Source organism: Oryctolagus cuniculus, chromosome 11 (assembly GCF_964237555.1).
Source record: "Oryctolagus cuniculus chromosome 11, mOryCun1.1, whole genome shotgun sequence".
Taxonomy (NCBI): domain Eukaryota; kingdom Metazoa; phylum Chordata; class Mammalia; order Lagomorpha; family Leporidae; genus Oryctolagus; species Oryctolagus cuniculus.
In genome coordinates, this window is record NC_091442.1 from 79,091,202 (window position 1) to 79,100,160 (window position 8,959).

General features: G+C 44.1%; 1 pseudogene; it reads left to right on the forward strand.

Moving 5' to 3' along the window:
* The window catches only part of LOC127490924 (14-3-3 protein theta pseudogene), a 30,396-nt pseudogene extending 22,048 nt beyond the window's left edge, over window positions 1–8,348 (forward strand).
* The last annotated feature ends 611 nt before the right edge of the window (window positions 8,349–8,959 follow it).

The window sequence follows — 8,959 nt, forward strand, 5'->3', positions numbered from 1 at the left end:
CAGGAACCTGAGCATTTGAGCCATCATCTATTGCCTTCCCAGGCACATTAAAGGAAGCTGGATTGAACACAGAGGTGGGACTGGATCCCAGGCACTCCACTGATATGGGATGCCTGTGTTCCAAGTGATGGCTTAACCCAAGTGCCACAACTCCCACCTCCATATAACTTAACATTTTAAATGGTCAAAAAATTTATTTGTAACTTTAATAGCACTCCAGACAGAAGGTAGGTGCTATAATAAAACCAGAATAAGGAGAGCACAATTCAAAGAGCATATTAATGAGACCAGTAATTTGAGTTATTCAAATTATGGATTTGAACAGTGAACTAAGCCTGTGGGCTGATGATGGAGGTATTTATTCTTCTCCCAGCCTATCTGATTGCTGTTAAATTCCCTTACCTGTTATGCATGGGCTTTTCCTTTGGTAGAAATGCCTGGGTTGCTTTGTTTTCATTTAAGAATTTTGCAATATTCAATTGGCATCTGGAAATTTTCATAAATGTTCCCAAGATCCTTGGAAAAACTGAATATTTAGGTTCAGAAATGCATTTTCCTATCGAAAACTTGATTTAAATAATCATCTGCGGGGCTTTTGGCACCGGTTCAAGTTCTAGCTGCCCCTCTTCTGATCCAGCTCTCTGCTATGGTCTGGGAAAGTAGAAGGTGGCCCAAGTTCTTGGGCTCTTGCACCTGCGTGGGAGACCTGGAAGAAGCTCCTGGCTCCTGGTTCCAGATTGGTGCAGCTCCGGCCGTTGTGGCCATTTGGGGAGTGAACCAGCAGATGGAAGACCTTTTTCTCTGTCTCTTGTCTTACTGTAACTCTAACTCTCAAATAAATAAATAAAAATCTTTTTTAAAAAAATCATCTGCCTGGGCCAGCACTGTGGCACAGTGGGTTAATGCCCTGGCCTGAAGTGCTGGCATCACATATGAGCACCGGCTTGAGACCCGGCTGCTCTACTTCCGATCCAGCTCTCTGTTGTGGCCTGGGAAAGCAGAAGATGGCCCAAGTCCTTGGACCCCTGCAACCGCGTGGGAGACCTGGAAGAAACTCCTGACTTCTGGCTTTGGATCGGCACAGCTCTGGCTCTTGCAGCCAATTGGGGAGTGAACCAGCGGATGGAAGACCTCTCTCTCTGCCTCTCCTCTCTCTGTGTAACTCTGACTTTCAAATAAATACATAACTTTTTTTTGACAGGCAGAGTGGACAGTGAGAGAGAGAGACAGAGAGAAAGGTCTTTCTTTGCCATTGGTTCACCCTCTAATGGCTGCCGTGGCCAGCGCACGGCGCTGATCTGAAGCCAGGAGCCAGGTGCTTCTCCTGGTCTCCCATGGGTGCAGGGCCCAAGCACTTGAACCATCCTCCACTGCACTCCTGGGCCACAGCAGAGAGCTGGCCTGGAAGACGGCAACCGGGACAGAATCCGCTGACCCGACCAGGACTAGAACCCGGTGTGCCGGCACCTCAGGTGGAGGATTAGCCTGTTGAGCTGGGGCGCCAGCCAATACATAAATCTTAAAAAAAAGTATCAGCTGCTTCTGAGGTGAGGCCACTGAGTCCATAATAACATTGAAAAATGAAACATTTTAAAATTTAGTGCTGTTTTATTTGAGAAAGAGTGAGAAAGAGAGAAAGTTTCCATCTATTGGTTTACTCCCTAAATACCCACAACATCCAGGTTTGGTCTAGGCCAAAACCAGGAGCCTGGAACTCCATTTGGTTCTCTCAAAAGGAGAGAAAGGCTGAAGGGAGGAGAGAACTCCCACTTTGACTATGACCTTGTCTAAATAAGATCAGAGTTGGCGAACTCAAAAGGCTTCCATATCCTTGGCAGCTCATGACAAGAGCCTAGGGTGATTACTGATGCCATAAACAAGAGTGTCAATTGTTAAGTCAACAGCAGGAGTCACTGTGCACTTACTCCCCATGTAGGATCTTTGTCCTTAATGTGCTGTACAATGTGAATTAATGCTATAACTAGTACTGAAACAGTATTTTACACTTTGTGTTTCTGCGTGGGTGCAAATTGTTGAAATCTTTACTTAATATATACTAAATTGATCTTCTGTATATAAAGATAATTGAAAATGAGTCTTGATGTGAATGGAATGGGAGAGAGTGTAGGAGATGGGAGAGTTGCAGGTGCGAGGGAAGTTATGGGGGGGAAGCCATTGTAATCCAAAAGCTGTACTTTGGAAATTTATATTCATTAAATAAAAGTTTAAAAAAAAGGAAAGGACTCAACTACTTGAGCAATGACCTGCTGTCTTCCAGGGTGGGTATTAGCATAATGCTGAAATTGGTAACTTAGCTGGAACTGTGAAACAACGCAGTTTGCTATGGTATGTGGGCATCCCAAGAAGTGTCTTTACCACTAGGCTAGGTGCCTGCCCTGAAAAACATAAACTGATACAATATTGATTTTTAAGCAAAATAGGAAAATAAACTTAGTCTATGAAGCAGGAGCCCTAGATTCGGTCTTCTGCTTTGCCATTCTCTGGTTGTGTGACTCTGGCAGATCATTTTAGCTCTTTGTTCCTCCATCTCTTCATCTTAGAATGAAAGTATAGAAGAGCATGTGATGGGCCATCAAAGAAGGAGGTACCTTTCTCTGAAGGGAGGAGAGAACTTCCACTTTGATTATGGCCTTGTCTAAATAAGATCAGAGTTGGTGAACTCAAGAGCCTTCCCCAGTCCCAAAGGGACAAATATCATATGTTCTCCCTGATCAGTGACAACTAACCGAGCACCAAAAAGGAAACCTGTTGAAGTGAAATGGACACTATGAGAAACGGTGACTTGATCAGCCCTTGCCCTGACTGTTAATGAGCAACTTAATACTTTATCATCTTTTAGTATTTTTTTTGTTCTACTTAATACTATTGGTTGAACTTTGTAATTAATACACAATTATTCTTAAGTGTTGAAACTTAACTGAAAAGGGAACCCTGTTAAATATGAGTAGGAATAAGAGAGGGAAGAGATTTGGGACATGCTCAATCCCAAACTGACTTGCCCCAAATGGTAGAGTTAGAAACGTGCCAGGGGATTCCAATTCAATCCCATCAAGGTGGCATGTACCAATGCCATCTCACTAGTCCCAGTGATCAATTTCTGTTCACAATTGATCGTAATGATCGTAATGACTAAGAGTCAAAGGGATCACATAAACAAGACTAGTGTCTGCAAATACTAACTGATAGAATCAAAAAGGGAGAGAAAAATCCAACATGGGAAGTGGGATACACAGCAGACTCAGAATGGCAGATGTCCTAAACAGCACTCTGGCCTCAGAATCAGCCCTTAAGGCATTCGGATCTGGCTGAAGAGCCCATGAGAGTATTTCAGGCATGGAAAGCCAAGACACTGTGGCGAAAACAAATGACCTAAATGAAAGATCTCTGTGAGTGAGATCCCAGTGGAAAGAACAGGTCATCAAAGAAGGAGGTACCTTTCTCTGAAGGGAGGAGAGAACTTCCACTTTGACTACAACCGTGTCTAAATATGATCAGAGTCTGTGAACTCAAAAGGCCTCCATAGCCTTGGCAACTCATGACAAGAGCCTAGGGTGATTACTGACACCATAAACGAGAGTGTCAATTTGTAAAGTCAACAACAGGAGTCACTGTGCACATACTGCTCATGTAGGATCTCTGTCCTTAATGTGCTGTACAATGTGAATTAATACTATAACTAGTACTCAAACAGTATTTTTCACTTTGTGTTTCTGTGTGGGTGCAAACTGTTGAAATCGTTACTTAATATATACTAAACTAATCTTCTGTATATAAATGAATTGAAAATGAATCTTGATGTGCATGGAAGGGGAGAGGGAGCGGGAGATGGGAGGGTTGTGGGTGGGAGGGAAGTTATAGGGGGGAAAACCATTGTAATCCACAAGCTGTACTTTGGAAATTTATATTCATTAAATAAAAGTTAAAAAAAAGAAAAGACAAAAAAAAAACATAAGGCAAAAAATGCTGAAGGAAGATAATAAATAAAGTAAATATTTTTAAAATAAAAAAAGAGGTTCCATAGCCTTGGCAGCTCATGACAAGAGCCTCAGATGATTACTGACATCATAAATAAGAGTGTCAATTGTTAAATCAACAACAGGAGTCACTGTGCACTTACTCCCCATGTAGGATCTCTGTCCTTAATGTGTTGTACTATGAGAATTAATGGTAAAACTAGTCTTCAAACAGTACTTTATACTTTGTGAGTCTGTGTGGGTGCAAACTGTTGAAATCTTTACTTAGTATAGAGTTGATCTTCTGTATATAAAGATAATTAAAATGAATCTTACTGAAGAATGGGATGGGAGAGGGAGTAGCAGGTGGGATGCTCTGGGGGTGGGAGGGCAGGTATGGGAGGAAGAACCGCTATAATCCAAAAGTTGTACTTTCAAAATTTATATTTATTAAATAAAAGTTTTCCATAAAAAAAGAAGCACATGTGGTAAAAGCCTTTTTCTTTTTTAATTCTTCCCAGTTCTATATCCACCAAAGGAAACTGAAGGAAGCTCATCAGAGAAAGCAATTGTCTACGTTGAAACTAAGAGGGGCCCTAACCTTCTGACACGCACTCAGACACTTCATTCACGAGGGCTATTCCCACAGATACTACCACTCACCAATAACATCACTCGAAGTAAATTAAGAGGGACCTAGGTTACTGATGCAGGAGTCTCTTGCTCCTGGACATAATGCAAACTAAGGGTGAGACTGAGACCCCTCTAAATCTATCCACTTTAGGGGAATGGAGGGTAAAAGGATGAGTGGGCTTAAGGAAATACGAAATACCCTCTATATGGAAACAGTCCCTGCTAAACTTCTCAAAGAGGCAAATGGCAGGTCTAGAAGTTCTCTTTTGGTTGGATTAGAGGATACAAACAGGTTGGAAATGTCCCTGAAAAGTTGATTTTGAAAAATGTATCAGATTGAATGTCAAAGGTCAATACCAAAGAACTGGGAAGAGGCACTGTTGAAAGTATTGGGGGGGGGGGCACTGTGCATCCCATATGGGCGCCACTTCAAGTCCTGGCTGCTACGCTTCCCATCCAGCTCTTTGCTATGGCCTGGGAAGGCAGTGGAGAATGGCCCAAATTGGGCCCTGCACCCACATTGCTCCTGGCTCCTGGCTTCAGATCTGCACAGCTCTCCGTTGCAGCCATCTGGGGAGTAAACCAGTAGATAGAAGACCCCCCCCCCCTCTCTCTGCTTCTGCCTCTCTGTAACTCTGCCTTTCAAATACATAAATGAATCTTTAAAAAAAGAAAAGAAAGTACGGGGCCAGACCTTCAGCAACTAGGCAGTTAACCAAATGCTGCTACAGGGATATACTTGGCTCCCCACCCAGGAGAGAGTGGCTTGAGACATCGCCCCACACCAGGAGAGTATCTCGTTGCCCCATGTCAGCAGGAAGTAGCTCTAAAGACAGATCATATTCCCTCTACCCCTCTTGGACTTTTTGGACTAATGCAATCTCACACAACTCCTGCTTTATAAAAACAAAAGAGGGAATGTTAGTAAAATGCTGCAGTTTTTTTTTTTTTTTTTTTTTTTTTGACAGGCAGAGTGGACAGTGAGAGAGAGAGACAGAGAGAAAGGTCTTCCTTTGCCGTTGGTTCACCCTCCAATGGCCGCCGCGGCCGGCACGCTGCAGCCGGCACACCGCGCTGATCCGATGGCAGGAGCCAGGAGCCAGGTACTTTTCCTGGTCTCCCATGGGGTGCAGGGCCCAAGCACCTGGGCCATCCTCCACTGCACTCCCTGGCCACAGCAGAGAGCTGGCCTAGAAGAGGGGCAACCAGGACAGAATCCGGCGCCCCGACCGGGACTAGAACCCGGTGTGCCGGCGCTGCTAGGCGGAGGATTAGCCTAGTGAGCCGCGGCTCCGGCCAAATGCTGCAGTTTTATGGCGCCAATTAACACCCCGACGCCATCCTAAGCTTTAGCTCCTGCCAGCATTTCTGGAAGCCAGGTGGCCACATGGCCCAACCACCGGTGTCATTCCCACCCCCATCCTAATGGGATTCGATGCTCCTACTTCCCTGCCTGCCCTATTCCTGAACATATGACTCTCTTTCTCTCCATCTCCTGATCTCTGTCTCTCTCTTGATCTCTCCCTTATGCTTTCCTTCTCCCTCTCCCTCTTTTGCTTCTTCACCCCTTCCCTCTGGCCTGTCAGGTTTCCCTCAATAAACCCTTTCCCATAAAAAAAAGTATGGGGCCAGAAATCCCAAGTACTCCTTGGTTCTGCCTTGACAGCAGCAGCAGGACGGGAAGAAGCAGCCCTCAAGAAAGGAGAAACTTTTTTTTTCTGTTTAGAAAGTACTTGCAGGGCAGTCAGTGGGCAACTCCTAAGAAGCTTAGGAAACACCACTAAAGTACCAACACAGAGCAGCTGACAGCTGTGCAGTCCTTGATGTCTTATGTAGTGATAAAGGAGGGGTGTTCTGCAGCCACAGAAACACAACAGCTAATTCATCTCATCTGGGGAGAAGTAAGACCTACCATAGGGTATCAAAACCTGCTGTGCCCAATTATGCCGCACACAGCCACAAACCCAGGCATTCCTCGATGAATGAGAACAGAGAGAAATTCCTGGAATATGGAGAAACATCAATGATCAGAAGGATCAGGCAATCTGCAAAAGGCTCCATAGAAATAGAGACCTGTAGACAGAAGGGTGTACTCAGTCTCCTTCCAACTCTAACATCCTAAGAATCGATGGATAAGAACACACCTAGGGAAACCTGGGGAAACCCAGATTTAAATGGAAACAAATTATGGTGATTGTGTGTGTGTGTGTGTGTGTGTGTGTGTGTGTGTGTGTGTAGCTGTGAGCAGTTTCAATCACTTCAGATTCAAGCTGTTTATCCTTATGGATTTTACCCGCAATGTGAAGACTCTTCTGTGGGTAGGTCCAGAGCATGATCCTCAGGGTAGGAAAGCAGGTTTAGAGGACTGTTGGGATTCACAAATGGGGCAGAGAAAGAGAAGGGGAGGAATTTTTCTGAAAGTGAGCTAAGATTTGGAATCAGGAAGAAAGAGCCAAGAAAAATGTGCTATAGATGTCCCACCCCTCTTTTCCAAGATTGTCCTCTGCTAAATCCCAAAGCTGGTCAAAGAGACCCAGAGAAGTGAAGCCTCTCTAGGAGGACTCTTCCGGATCCTGGGACGCTTGCAGCTTTTTGGTGACTTGCCCTCCTTTCCTCCTAGTCTCTCTCCTGGAGCACTGCCACCATTCCTGCATGCGGCCTCTCCACCATGGAGATGGAGTCATCCAGAGAGCGAAGCCAACAGCACAAAGGTGGTGACATGTCAGTGTTCAGAGTTGTGCATGGAAGAGCACAAATGGCTCTTAGCAGCCAACAAGAGTGAAGTTATGGTCACAAGTCCACCTGAGAGTCATTGTGAGCGTTGAGCAGAAAACCAATACCTCTGACAAGAAGTCACAGCTGATTGAGAACTATCAGGAGGGGTTCAACATTTGGCTTAGCAGGTAAGACAACATTTAAGATACCTGTTACCCACATCTGGGTGCCTGGCTGTCATTCCTGGCTCTGGTTCCTGGCTCTAGCTTCCTGATAATGCGAACCCTGAGAGGCCGTGGTGTTGGTTCAAGTAATTGTGTCCCTGCTCCCCATGTGAGAGACCTGGACTGAAGTAGCCAGGGGCTATTGTGGGCATGTAGGGAGTGAAGTCAAAGGATAGGATTGATCTCTCTCCTTCTCCCTCTCCCTCTCTATTCCCCCATTACATAAACAAACATACTGTTAGAGAAAGTAGAATTTGCGCTGAGATCCATTTGCTCCACTGTTTTGCAATTGCTGGTTAAGTAGTTAATAGCCAATGCAAATAATCCAGAGAATAAAGAAAGTCTTTAATCTGAAGATGGGGGAGATAACTTCCAATACCTTGGTTGTATGTGGTGATGATTGACACCAAATGATAGACAACTCCCAAAGGTCTTCCCATATAAGCATTCCATATAAAGCAGAAAGAAGCAACTCACTCACCTGGGCCACTGGGAGTGGCTCTTAACTTTCCTATACTGCGATATCCTTAATAAACCAGAGCTTGTCTGAGCACTGGTTAACACTGCCTTTAATGAGGCAATCACAGAACTAGATGCACTGAATGAAGACTCGTACACAGACAGCACACAGTTGGTCACGCAGTTGCTTACAGAGACAACACTTTGGGCATTAGACAGCACAGGAGATGAATGTGATGTGACAGAAGGCACAGAAAAAGAAATGCAAATAGGTGTTGTCCTTCTTCCCTTCAGGAAACCTTTTTACACATCTTCAGTGCTTATTCCACATGCTTTCCTATAGCAAAGAAACCTAGTCATGCATCTGGGGTCCACCGCATATAGCCTTTTCACACTGCAGCTTTGGGAAAGCTTCATCTCTTGATTTGTTTGCGTTGGTATTCCTGATGTACACTTACTACTGTAGGAAAAGATCAGTAGCCTCATATTATATAAGTAACTTCTAAACATTTAAATAGATATCTGAAATTATAATCTGATATTTAAGTAATATGAATTAATTCTGCAACTGACTATGCTTTGTATTACTGTGAGCTGTGAAAATGTATTTACTACGAGTCAAGAGTGTTCTATGTAACTTGTTCATTTCCATGACCCTCCCCTACTTTTCTTCAAGAGTTTCCTTTCAGTAAGCTACTATTCCATGCTGTTAATGTAGCCCCTTTCAGTAGGAATCCAGAAGTATTAGATTGAATGAAAAAGTATGTGACATTTCTGGGCTGGGGATAATTGAAATGCCTTTTATATAATGTTTTATGAAGATCATGTACATCTATGACAACAGGGGGTTTCATAATTCATTCTTTGTCTGTTCAAGGTGACAACTTTCCCCATAACATTTCGTTTACACCCTCTCCCCTTGTAGTTCTGGTGTTCACCTTACTATGTGACAGG